Here is a 13,601-nt window from a genome sequence, read left to right as displayed (position 1 = left end):
CTAAAAGGTAAATCTGATCATGCCATTCTGCCTCTTAGAGACAGCCCTTGAGATAAACCGTACCCTCCCCGCCCAGCTGACCAGGTCCTGGAAAGTTCGGCCCCTGCCCGTGTCAGGGGCTGCACTTTCCATCTCGCCCTCCTGCCGCCCCGTCTCCTACTTCACAGGCCCCTCCTGTTCCTGGAAATCTGAATGTCCTCTTCCCCTCTGCCCAATGCTCTTACCTCTGCTGAGAGAACTACCCCTCTTGCACGCCTCTCAGCCAAGGCTTCTCATCCCTTAGGAGTGCGGGCAAGTGACATTTCCTGCAGGAAGTTGTCCCTGAACCTGAATTCGGTCGGTTTGTCTCCTTGCATCCGCCCACGACATCTCATCCCTCTTCTAGATTGGCGACTGCCCTGTCGTGTCACCATTGCTTAATCGTTCGCCTCACTTGAGAGATGCAAAAAGGATTAGCGCAAGGGCCACCATCCGGTGTCTGTGTCTTTAACTCAACGTGTGGGACAGTTCTATTTCTCTAAACCTTGACATGTAAGGAGTTTTTGGGGGGATAAATGAACATCCAGCCTGATATGGCTGCTTCAAGCCTTGACTTGGACGTAGATAGCAGCCCCTTGCTCAGGAGTGATGCAGGGAATGTTCTTCACCCAGAAGCATGAGACCACCCCACATATCTGTCCCAAGGCCCCTCCCAACTCCTGCCAGCATGCCTTTCCTTTGCTTTCTGGTTTTATAAGTCGGCTGTCTTGCTAGCAGTGTCTTTGGTTCCTGTACATCATGGCCTGTAACCTTGAGTCACCACATGCAACATTCCACCTGGTTGGCCTCCAGGTCCCCCTACCTGATTTCTCTACGGGAAGCAGAGCAGCCCCTTGGTGAGCCCCCACCCACAGATGAAGAAAACTTTCTCGGCTTCTTTCTTGCCAGGGATGGGGCTGGCTTTCCCATAGGTAGGCACTGGGATGCCATCTCAAGTCAGCAGGAAAAGCAATCAATGTGTAAGCTTTAGAAACAATGTATCAGGCAGTCCATGGCACGGGAGAAAATATTTGCAAATCATTTATCTGATAAGGGGTTAATACCCAAAGTATATAAAGAACTCATACCGCTCAATAATAAAAAAATTAATGATCTGGTTACAAAATCCACAGAGAAACTGAATACATGTTTCCAAACAAGACACAGATGGCCAACAGGTACATGAAAAAGTGCTCGACATCGCTCATCATCAGGGAAATGCAAATCAAAACCACAATGAGATATCACTTCATACTTACTAGAATGACCAGTATCAAAAAGACAAGAGATAACAGGTGTTGGGGAGGATCTAAAGAAAAGAGAACCTTCTTTCACTGTTGTTGGGAATGTAAATTGGCACAGCCACTATGGAAAACAGTATGAAGGCTCCTGAAAAATTTAAAAATAGAACTACCCTATGATCCAGCAAACCCACTTCTGGGTATATATCAAAAAGAAGTGAAATCACTATCTCAAAAAGATATTTGCCCTCCCATGTTCGTTGCATCATTATTTACAATAGTCAAGATATGGAAACAACTTAAGGGTTCATCGACAGATGAATGGGTAAAGAAAATATGGTATATACGCACAATGGAATATTATTTAACCTTAAAAAAAGAAGGAAACCTTGCCATTTGCAACAACATGGGTGAACCTTGAGGGCTAAGTGAAATAAGACAGAGAAAGACAAATACCATATAATCTTGCTTATATGCAACATCTAAAAAAACCTGAACTCACAGATGCAGAGAACAGATGGGTGGTTGCAAGAGGTGGGGGATGGGGGTTGGGGGGTGGTGGGGGAAGGTGGTCAAAACAAACAAACTTCCAGTTTTAAGATAAGCAAGTTCTTACAAACTTCCGGTTTTAAGAGAAATAAGTTCTGGGGATGTGATGTACCATATGGTGACTCTAATTAACAATACTGTATATTTGAAAGTTGCTAAAAGAGTAGATGTTAAAAGTTCTTATCTCAAGAAAAAATAATTTGTAACTCTGAAGTGACAGATGTTAACTTACTGTGGTCATCATTTTGCAATATGTACATAAGTCAAATCATCATGTACACCTAAAACTAAACATTACATGTCAATTGTATCTCATTAAAACTGGGGAAAAAATGATGCATCAGAACATGAAAACTGCTTATGGCCAGGCAGTGAGGCAGAAGATTCCCGAAAGAAATTTATGAGATTTTCTGTGGCAAGCCAGGCAGGTAAGTTGTGGCAACTTTATAAGTTATTATACTTCTCAATGTAAATAACAGAAACCCAAATTTTGGTGGCACAGACAATAAAGACAGTTGATTCGCTCATGTAATTGGAAAATACAGATTGGGTTTCAGGTAGAGCTTGATCCTGTGGCTCAGTGATGTCATTAAAGACCCACTTTCTCCATTACAAGATGCCTTGTAATGGCTTTTGAGGCTTCAGACTTGATCACTCACAGGAGGGAAGAGAAAGTGCCTTGCTTCTGGCATCAGAAAATGTTCTGTTCAGGAGGGGCTTAAGTGGCTTGAGGCAGATGTTCAACTATGAACCAATCACTGTAGGCATGGCGAGGGAAGATAATGATTGCCACGGCCATAGGTTTCACTCCTGGCAGCAAGAGATGAAGTTGGCTACTTTAGAACAACATAGAATTCCTTGTGGAAGTCAAAAGGAGAAAGTAGGAAAAAGTGCAGAAGTGCAACAGTGATCTGATCGTGGGAATCAGAAGACACTGGCCTGGGCAGCTCCCCTTGGTGTGGCACAGGGAGACTCTCAGCTATGGTACCCGTCTGCAGAATGGGCACACTGGGGAGCGAGAAGGTGGCTTCTGCCTGCAGCAACGTTTCGTTTCTGGGAGAGGTTGACTTGGTTGATGTTTTGCAATCTCTCTCTTCCAGCACTGGGGCAGGTACATGGATGGGCTGAGAACAGATGCTTGCACGTGACTCTGGAATGCACTTGGTTGGAACAGAGTAGGACTCCGGAGCCAAGAACTTGCACCGAATTCGGCCACTCCTGTGGCCAATCCCCCACTGTTCCCATGGCAGGTGTGGCAGCGAGAGAGTGTCTCTCCTATTACATTTCATTGTAATCTGGACATTAATCCAAGCTCAGCAAGTGTAATGCTAACCCGCACAATGGACCCGTAACAAACCTCAGACCTTCTTGTCGTCACAGGTTACAGTGCACAATCCCATGTAAGAGCTTGTTTACTTTTATGCAATACACAGGTTTTACTTGGTTCAATGTACTGTGTAACAACAACCTAGCAATTTGCATGTTCTTCCTGATTATCTGGTAATTAAACCCAGTAAGTACAAACATACTGTAATTATCGTGTAACCGACCATCTGGATGGAGAGATGGAAATAACTATGTATTTACGCTATAAGCTGTATGATAATTATGACGTAATGGAACGATCAGCTACGAAGGAGAAAAAAGATTTGCAAGAGGCATGATCATGCTTTGGCATGATCATGCTTTAGCATGGTCCTAGCATTAATTCTAACCTTAATTTTCTAGAAACAGTCAGAGGTGTAAGGCAGCTTGGCGGATGAATCCCACCCGGATGGAGGCATTTGAAAGCACAGTAGAAGATCAAGCAATACGGAACTGATGCACGCACAGGAAGTGAAGGCGCCCACTCATTTATTCGGATCTTGTTTACACTTCATTGGACAACACTAAGCATTTGTTGTTTTGAACTGCTCTCCATTTGCATGGGAGTCAGCAGTACCTGTCAGTAAATGGTAATGTGTTTGAATATGGTTACTATGTTTTGTTTTACAGATCTTAGATTCATGGAGGAAATGGGGTGTCCGACCGCAGAAAAAGTTTTAATAAAATTGCATTTGCACTACTGTAATATTATTTGTAAAATGCACATCCCCTTTCGCACAGAACCACGAATAACATCCTTACCAGTGAACGTACTGAACACCAAGCTTCACTCTACTTAGGCTGCGATGCATATATATGGGGGAAAAAAGAAAGTGGTGTATAGGGTATTGGAGAATGGCCGATAGCGGCAAAAAATCACTATAACTGGAATAATAGCTTTGAGGAGTGCCTCATGCGAGCTTTTAGGTTATGAACCTCTGTCAAATCTAGGATGTCGCTCAGTGACCATTTCACATACCACTAAGCAGGAAAAAAAAAATGCCATCAAGTAAATATCACGCAATGTTTTCTTATTGTTAGAATTTTAAAATGTGGAATTTAAAGTGTTTTTGTACACATGTTCAAACACGATTTTAGTCCCATATTCCTCTTGAGCAAACCTAGAGGAGAAGCACAATGATCAGGCAGTGCTAAAACGTTTTCACCTTAGAAGTCGAACGCTTTCAATTTGCTCCCAGACTCTGAGATTTCAGTCTGTGTTATTCATACAACATTGTCCTCTGCCACCGTGCACATTGGTGATTCAGCATTTCCTAAAAGGGTGCATGGCTATTGTTTCTGGCATTTTCTCCCTGGGCAATTACACCCATCCTGCAAATTATACAGCATTATTTATGGCTTACGTGTTTGTGATGGTTCTGAAATTTTATGTGCTATTCTCATTGGGTAAGATTTTGAAAGTTTTCCTCTCTGCAAATATTTACATGAATATTAAAGAATATAAGACATCTAGTAAAACAAACATTTTTTTTAATCACAATGACTCAAACTAAGATTTCTTCAGTATGAGTCAAGCAACAAAATCTTGATTGAAATGGCTTATTATAAGTTAATGAAACATTATGAAAGATGTAGGATTTGCATTTAAAATATTTTCAATTAGTCCTAATAATTTTACTTATCATTTTTTAGATCTTGTTTATATGTTATTATCGGTCACAATGACTCAATTTCTGCTAAATTTTTATAGAGCTAGGGAGCTTGATCAAATCTAACTTTCTGTCTGTCTCCCTGATGAGTGAGATCTGGCTCCTTTCTCCTCTTGCCTACATAGACTGGGCAAGAGTATCCAGGAGCTCTTAGGAACGATTTAGAATAAGTTAAAGTAAAAGGTGACAATCACATACACATAGTTAGCTAGGACTCCTTGGTTAAAAGTTAGAAATTAATTCAAGAAAGAATTTCTTTTTAAAGATTTTATTTATTTATTTATTTATTTGAGAGAATGAGAGAGAGAGAGAGAGTGGTGGGGGAGAGGCAGAGGGAGAGGGATAATCTTAAGCAGGCTCCCTGCTGAGTGTGGAGCCCAGTTTGGGACTCAATCTCACGACCTATGAGATCATGACATGAGCCAAAATCAAAAGTCAGACCCTCAAGTGACTGAGCCACTCAGGTGCCCCAAGAAAGATTTTTTTTGAAGAATCATTTACTGAGGCTACGGATATAGTGGGAATGTGTTAGTTGTTTTTATATCATCTCTCCCTTGCCTCCTGTCTCCACCAAAAATGCTGGATTGTCCTTCGGGTAATTCTTTCTTCCATCTTCAATCATGTAGTATGGGAGGGATAGACCTTACCCTTGGCTCCAAGGGAGAGTCCTGCCTGATTTAATCTAAACGGCTAATGTCTTATCTCCCTGTCCATTGGTTCTGAGATGGGCACTGGCTTACTTTTGGCCAATGACAGTGAATCTGAGGATTTGTACAGGGCTAACTGGAAGAGATTCTCTCTTCCTTTAAATAGCCTGAGTTATGATGTGAGGTCCGGAACTACTGCAGCCATTTTACTACCACCAAAGAAAAGCCTAGAGCTGCAAAGGACCCTATGGTTCCTGAGAATATTTCATCACAAAAGGCAGAAGAGACAGATGATAGAAACTGAGTCCTTGGTCATATCAGCTATCAAATCAGCCCTATCTAAAGCCGGAACAACCTCTGGACTTTTTAGTTACATGAGTGACATTCAGTAATATCTTTATTATATAAGGTTTTATGATATAAGTTTTCATAAAGAAAACTTTATGATATAAGTTTTCTTTCACTTAAAACAAAAATAAAAAACATTATTCTCTACTGTGGAATCCAGAGTTAGGAATCTAACATGGAATCCAGAGTTAGGAATATAGTGGGGTCCCAGGAAGTTACTGGAAACACTCAGATCTTGTCTCGGATGCTTTCTGTGTGCAGGCTTTAATCTCCTCCTTCCTCACACATGCATCCTCTGGTCAACACACTCAGTCACTGTCTCTTAGGGGAAGTTCTACACTCCCAGGAGGGAGATACTAATTGGACCAGCTTAGGTCAGGGGTCAACCTTTGATCCAACAACTCTGGCCAGAATGTCAGGGGCACAAAGCATGAAGATGACATCAAATCAAGCCCTGAGGGTGGGAAGTCAGTTCTCAGAAGGAGAGACAGGTCTGGTAGGGAAATGGCCAGGCACCCCAGAAAGCGTCCATGACTGGTGGCCTCTGGGAAGTCTCTTCATGTCTTGGAGCTACCATTTTCTCCTGTAAAACAAAGATACTAAACCAAAGGGCTTTCTGGAGTGTAAAATGAGAAATCTCAGGGGACAGGCTGCTGACGGGGTGGTAGGGATCATTTCCACACTTCCTCTACTCTTGAGCAGTGCTGAGCACATTACAGGGTTCAACAAACATGGTCCTATGACTGGGTAGCCACATGCCAGCTTGACTCTGGGAACATTCGTCAGCGTTACTATGAACAACCCTGCAGTTCTATACAGGACTTTCACATCCATGAATGTAATGGACCCTTAAGACCATCTTGTGAGGTGGGTCACTGCACCCATTTTATAGACGAAGAAGCTGTAAGTCACTCCTCCTAAGTCAATGGTTCTCAAAGTAGGAGTGTCACCTGGGAATTTGCTAGCATGCAGATTCTCAGGCCTCCCCCCAGACCTTCCAAATCAGCAACCCTAAGGTGGGGCCCTGTAATCCGCATTGTAACAGACCCTCTGGGTCATTCAGATGGCTGCTGTTGGCCCTGAGGCCAATGAATAAGCCCACCTCCCCCAACCCTCACCAGGGCTGGTGCCCCGCAGCGCTTTGGCCATCCCCAAGGGAAGGATGGTGACTAGTGACCACAACATGTCGGGGCTCAGAAGCTGTCACATGACCCCATCGGCTACTGCAGGCAGGAGCTTTCAGCCGGGGACATCAGCTGCTTGATTTTCATTGCCAACCCCTTAAAAGCCTCTTGAAATTGCCATTGGCTTACTTTCCAGAGAGCTTTCTCCGAGGCGGGGGCCGGGCTATACCTGCCATGCTTTTCTGTGCCCTCCAGATCTTTGTATTTGATTTTAGTACGGTAAGCACAGAGCTGCCGTGAGCTTCTCCACTTTCCCGCCCTTCCTCCACAACTTCCTCTCATCCCCCTCTTTCCTGAGGAGTCTGGGAGACACCCTGGTGTGGTGAGTAGTGGGCAGAGCACACATTCCGGGGCCCTTGGCCACAGTCTTGGCTGCCTACAATCTGTTGGCATCTCCTTGGTGAGGCGGGCGTGTCCATCATGGCCAGCTGCAGAGTCCTGCCACCTAGGCATGCCATTCGGGCTTGGTCAGGGTAAGAGGCAGCTTTATGAGGTTAATCATTGAAAAGAATTCAAGCTGAAATCCTACCAGAGCTTTGAGAAACGTCTTTGCCCTGCATTATTGGAATCAGAGAGGGTATTTATTTATTTATTTTTTTTTTAAAAAGATTTTATTTATTCATTTGAGACACAGAGATACAGAGAGAGAGAGAGCATGAGCAGGGGGAGAGGCAGAGGGAGAGGGAGAAGCAGACTCCCCGCCAAGCCAGGACCCTGAAACAGGGCTTGATCCCAGGACCCCGGGACCACGACCCCAGCACAAGGCAGACGCTCAACCATCTGAGCCACCCAGGCGCCCCAGGAAGGGTATTTAGTAAAAGCAGCCGACTCCGGCTGCCTTGAGCGTGAGAGAAAGGAATTCAGGGATAGGGGCGGCTCACCACGCTCGCTAGGAGAGTTGACGAGCCAGCTTCAGGGACCACGCAGCAGGCAGACACCCTAATCATGTCACGGAAAGGTCTGGTGAGGGCGCGAATGCCACCCCTCCAATGCACCAGAGAGGCGGGGTGGCCCTGCCCCGGGCTCTCCTAGCTCCTGTCCCTGCTGCCGTGGGGACCCCGCCTTGCTGTGAGGGCCACCACTGCCCCAAGAATACTTGCCAGGCCCAGCCTTTCTGCCTCACGGGGAATAAATTAATAACTGGGGTGGATGTTTCTGATTGGTGGAACACAGGTGACCCGCCTCCTCTCCAGCTGCAAGGGATCCTGGGAGGGTGGATACCTGCCATTTTCGTCCTTTGTCTGAGAAAGGTGGGCTCTGCTCCTTCTAAGAAGCAGAAAGTGGCAAAGGTTCCCCGAATAAGAAGGAAGTTAATGAGTTGGTTAACGAAAAGAATAACTATGCAAAAATAGCCACTAAAAAAAATCATAATCATAGAAGCTAATTAATACTATAGCACGGTGCACCTGGATGGTTCAGTGGGTTAAGCGCCCGATTTCAGCTGGGGTCATGATCTCCCTGTGGTGGCATCGAGCCCCACCTCTGACTCCCTGCTCAGTGGGGAGTCTGCTTATCCCTCTCCCTCTGCTCCTCGCCCCCACTCAGCTCTCTCTCTCAAATAAAATAAAATAGAATTAAATTAAATTAAAAAAATACTGTTAGCACTTACTATGTGTCAGGTGCTATGAAAATTCTCATATATCACATCACTGAATCCTCACAAGTATTCTGTAAGGTCGGTACTATTATTACCATCCGCATATCAACAGATGAGGAAACCTAGGTCCAGATTGTTGAGTGACTCACCCAAGATCCTATAGCTGTAAGGTGACAGAACCAGGCTTTGAACCCAGGACATCTGGCTCTGGGGTCAAGGCTGAGATGCCTCTCAAATAAAAAAACCAGGATGCCCATGGAGCCAGGATTTCTGATGCCCACACCTCTCAGCTGCCTGAACCAGTAAATTCCTTATTGTTATTCTCATATTGATTGGCCAAAGGCAACAGAAGTTGGGCTTCTGTCACTTGAAGAAGGGTGCTGACTAATGCACTTTAGTCAGTGGCCGGCTAATACCAAGTTTAAGAAAACATCTATAAGGAAGACTAATCATAAGTGTAGCCAGTTTTCCTTTTTTTCATAAGTAAATCATATGCTTTTGCAGGAACTCAGTGAAATAACAGCAATTTTACCCCTTTTCACTGATGTAAAAACATAGGCCTGCAGAGTCAAAGTGGCCCGGCTGTGCCATCTTAACCCTTTTCTGGAAGAATCAGGAACTGGAATCCTGATGTGGCCTTCTTTCACCTGCCAAGCCTTTCCTGAGTGTCCCCCAGTGCCTGGGCCGGGGCCACATGGTGACCTGGATGTGTCCTTCCCCCAGGCTCTTTACAGTCTAGTGCAGGACACAGTCAAGGCCCTAGGCTGATACCTCGACTGCCCTTCAGTCAGCCTCTTAGAAACTTTCCAACAAGGAATCCCTGGGGACGTGCTGTGGATGTCACCAGGGGCCCCTGCCTCTGACAGTTTCAGCGTCTGCCATGCTTGGCTTGGCTGCCCTTGAGTCTGCCTGCCCACATCATGCAACGTGGGCTCTTCTCTTGGCAGAGTGGCCATGACTGGCTCAGGAAGGTGAAGGGTGCAGTGAACTGATTGGATTTCCAGTCCTGGGACAAGAGTCAGTTGGGGGAACCTGGGGAACAGAGCAGCGGTGAGCTAGGGAGCAGGACGCTGAGGGGGAGCTGAGCCTTCGCCACAGCCCAAGACCATGAAAGACAATGATCTCCCGGATGGTCGGGTGTGTGGTAGAGGGCTTGATGCAAGGACATGGTGACACATAGACCCAAGAGTGACTCTTCAAAAAATACTGATAGTAATGGCAATAATAGATAATATTGAATGACGACTTATACTTAATAATAGCCAACTTAAGGTCTTTACATGTAATCATTCCCTTTGTTCTGTGAGATAAGGTACCACTGTTGTCCCCATTTTACAGATGAGGAACTGAGGCTCAGAGGTTAAGAAACCGGACAAAGGCCCTGCAACCTGTGAAAGAGAGAATTTGAATCCAGGGCTCTTACCATGGAAGGCTGATAACTGTTGGCCAAACAAAACGGGTGCAGCCTATGTTTGCTGGCTTCCGGTCTCACCTGAGCCCCCACCTGCGATTCCGTTAGAAGGGGATGGACTAACTTCTGCCCTGCCCCTCCTCCCACCATGGGAAAAGGCCTAATTGCTAATGACAGCAGACATCCCTAATCTACCCGCCTGCATTTTCCTACTTAACCTAAGCATGACCTCAGATTCCTTCTTAACACATGTGCTTTCGATAGCCACTTCCAACTGACCAGAATTGGCACATGAGATGCAACCGATTTCCCCTCCCGAGGGTTCCAACTGGCATGAGCCAGGGGTGTCTTTCTAGGGAATCAAAGCAGGAGGCAGGCTGAGCTGGCATTGGGAATGGGGATGTTGAGGATAGGGCCCATTTCAAGTCAACTCATCGGGCAGAACAGGAACGATTAGGAAGCAGGGGGGATTGGCAGCAACAGAATCTGCAAGGTAGGGTGGGGGGTGTGGGGAGGATGCAGAGAAGGGACGACTAGCTCTGTTCCCGAGACATCTAGAGTCAGGAGAACACGAACCTCACAAACATCAGCAGACATTTCATAAGGTATTGTTCTCACAATATTTTTCTTTCCCCTGAGCACCTACGATACATGGTTACAAAAGAGTGTAGCTATTCTCCCACGCAGTGTAATTTTGCTAGAATCTATTTCTCATTTAACATAACTTGAGGTCACTTAATAATAAAAAGCAAACGTTCTGTAACCAGACATTTAAAATTGTATTAAGCTATGAGGATCAGAAAAAGGAAGAGGATGATTTTGGGCCAATGACTTGCAGGATAGTGACGATGCTTTAAAATTAAACTTACTCCTGAGTTTCCTGGCAGCCGGGTAACAAAGGGTAAGAAGATGTATTGTAGGATTTCTCCTTGCCTGATGAGAGTTTCAGGGAGAATATAAACTGACGGCTTGTCTGGCCTCAAGTTTGCATTGTTTCATTGTAAACAGTTTAAAAGCAGGTGAGTTCACTTAAAAAATCCAGGTTTGCTTTAAGATGACAAGCTATGGCCACTGCGTGCTCACATCTCTCGGGGTCAGCAAGCAGGAGGAGCAGCTGCCCTTTTAGACCAGCAGGCAGGCTCCTGTTTGCCACACCTCCCGCCATTCTCCATCATTCATTCCCTTCAGCACATGCCTGGCCCCTGGCAGTGTCTTACAATGTATGTCCTCGCTGAGGCTATTAACTACACACATGGTCTTTGGTCCGTTGTATGCGTTGTGGCCAGAGTGGTCCTGTTAACCTCAGACCTCAGATCATGTCACTCCTGTGCCCACAACACTTCAGTGGCCCCCACAGCCCTCAGAGGGAACACCAATGGCCTGAAAAGCGCCTTGTCTTGAACTTTGTTCCTGTTTGTCCTCCAGCCTCATTGGCTCTTTCTGTGCCTCAAACCCACCAAGTACATGCCTGCCTCTGGCCCTTTGCACTTGCTCTGCCTGCTGCCTGGATCACCCTTCCTCCAGCCTGGCTGTCAGCTTTGGATTCTGCTCAACTGTTACATTATGAGGGAGGCCTTGCCTGATCACCTCGTATGAAATGACACTTCCTCCCCACTCCCTACCCCCTAGACCTGCTTCATTTTTCTCCGTAGTACTATTTTATGACTTATTTCTATCTTATGTATTTATTGCCTGTTTTCATACCCAGTGATGTAAATTCTATAGGGGGTGGGGGGTGGGGGTGGGGGGGTCCTTGTTTGTTTGCTGCTGTGCACCCAGCACTGGGGTAGTGCCTGGTACATAGGGGACGCTGAGTGTGTGGTATGAATGGATAAAAGTCTACGATAGCTCAACATTTCTATGGGAGACATACATACATAAGCTTCCTGAAGAAAGATATCTTTATATAAATATAAAGCTTAGAGATTCAAAGATGCATTGTTTTATCTTTGCCTGCAAAGATACAATGCTATAAAGATAGCTGTATTTATATCCATAGTGTTTCCAGATTAAAGGCCAAACAATGACCAACAGTCACAGAAGGCAAGAACAATGGGAAAGCTGTTTACAGTTTCCTTGCCAGGCACACTGTTGGTTTCTTTGAGGCCCTCTTCTTTCTAGTGCTATTAACCCTTCCGTGAGTGCTTGACTCTAGCGAGAAATAGCCGGAGTTGGCCCACTTTTCTATATCTGACATGTTGGACTCTAAACATGGGGAGCTCAGCTTTCCAAATGGCCCTTCCAAATGGAGGGGTGACCAGGACTCAGCTCCAGGCAGCCTCGCCCCACTGCACGAGCCTAGGGGCTGGCTGGATGAGGGCCGTCCAGACAGCACACGCCCGACTTATTCCAACCACAGTCCCTGCAGACGGGCTGTATGTCAGCCTTGGGAGTCTGCAGGACCCGAAGCTCGCGTCATGCATTGCCCCTTCAGCTCATACTAACGGAAGCAAGCCCTCCTGGACCCAGAGGGGTCTTTTTAAAAAAATCCCATGGAGCCAGAAATGTGCCCTTCCCCAAAGCAGGGCCGGGGTTGTCTGCGGCTCTGGGGAAAAGCCATTGCTGTCAGGATTTGAGCCCACTTTCCTGATCTGGAGAAGTCTATGCATTGTATGCATCCCAACATTGGCATGTTTCGAATACTTGGCTCCCAACTGTAGATGACATACGTGACAGATGGAACCTCATGGGAGTCTGCAGAGCCACACTGGCCCAGCCACCAAGCCCACATGGGGGACTAGGGGTGGGGGGGGACCATGCCGGCCTCCCTGCCCCCCCCCACCCGAAGCTCACCTCCCTTCCCCCAGGCTCCTGTCCCTTCCCATCTGCTGCCAGAGACCTCCCAGGGGGCCACCTCCTGCCTCCCAGCCCCCACTCCCTCCCAGGTGAAGGCCAGAGAGGACCAGGGTGGAGCCCACCCTCCACTGGCAAGAAGTTTGGGGAGTACTTGGGGGGATCACTGTATTCCCAAACCCCACAAGAACCTTCTTCCAGGGGAAAGTTTCTTTTCCTACCTTCTTAAAACCACTTCCGGAGGCGAGCATCAGGAGAAAAGGAAAAGCAGATGTCAGCCGGTGACACAGAATAATCACTTCGCTCACTGCTTGTATTTTCCTACCAATTTTGTATTTTTCAAAAAGGACAATAAAACAATTGTACTCTCGGCTAATTAATGACAAGCTGGTAAAAGCATCTCCTCATTGTTCCATTTATTTCTCCATTTCTCCCAGTTAACAGTCCTGTCTCTGAAATGAATCAATGTCGTTTACACAATGCTGTCACCCCATTGTTCCTTTATCATCCTCCATTTTCATAAATCGGGGTGTTAATCCCTTAATGGCTTTTCTCAGTGCTTAAAAAAAAAAAAAGAAAGAAAAAAAAAAGCCCAGCCCCTGCTCCTCTTAATCCGCCAGTAGACAATGCATGTTTACACAGGCGGCCCTGCCCTGTGTTTACTGAAAAAGCAGGTCCAGTTGGGGATTTGGCCCCTTCTGTTTGTTGGCTAAACAGGAGGCCCCTCAGACCCAGGAATCTGCCCCTTCTCCAGGTAGCTTCTAGGCTGGACTCTTTG

General features: G+C 46.1%; 2 long non-coding RNA genes across 4 annotated transcripts in view; one reads left to right on the top strand and one right to left on the bottom strand.

Annotated features, from left to right (window-relative positions):
• The window catches only part of LOC118542099 (uncharacterized), an 81,014-nt gene extending 76,382 nt beyond the window's left edge, over positions 1–4,632 (top strand). For both annotated transcript variants that reach the window (XR_013444094.1, XR_004920417.2), the window contains one exon: positions 3,537–4,632. This is a non-coding gene — a long non-coding RNA (uncharacterized LOC118542099). The remainder of the gene's footprint in view (positions 1–3,536) is intronic.
• LOC118542100 (uncharacterized) overlaps positions 1–13,188 on the bottom strand; it is a 44,279-nt gene extending 31,091 nt beyond the window's left edge. For both annotated transcript variants that reach the window (XR_004920419.2, XR_004920418.2), the window contains exon 1: positions 13,045–13,188. This is a non-coding gene — a long non-coding RNA (uncharacterized LOC118542100). The remainder of the gene's footprint in view (positions 1–13,044) is intronic.
• Positions 13,189–13,601: the final 413 nt, after the last annotated feature.

The sequence above is a fragment of the Halichoerus grypus genome, chromosome 15 (assembly GCF_964656455.1).
Source record: "Halichoerus grypus chromosome 15, mHalGry1.hap1.1, whole genome shotgun sequence".
NCBI classification, from domain to species: domain Eukaryota; kingdom Metazoa; phylum Chordata; class Mammalia; order Carnivora; family Phocidae; genus Halichoerus; species Halichoerus grypus.
This window is presented reverse-complemented; position numbering and strand designations above follow the sequence as displayed.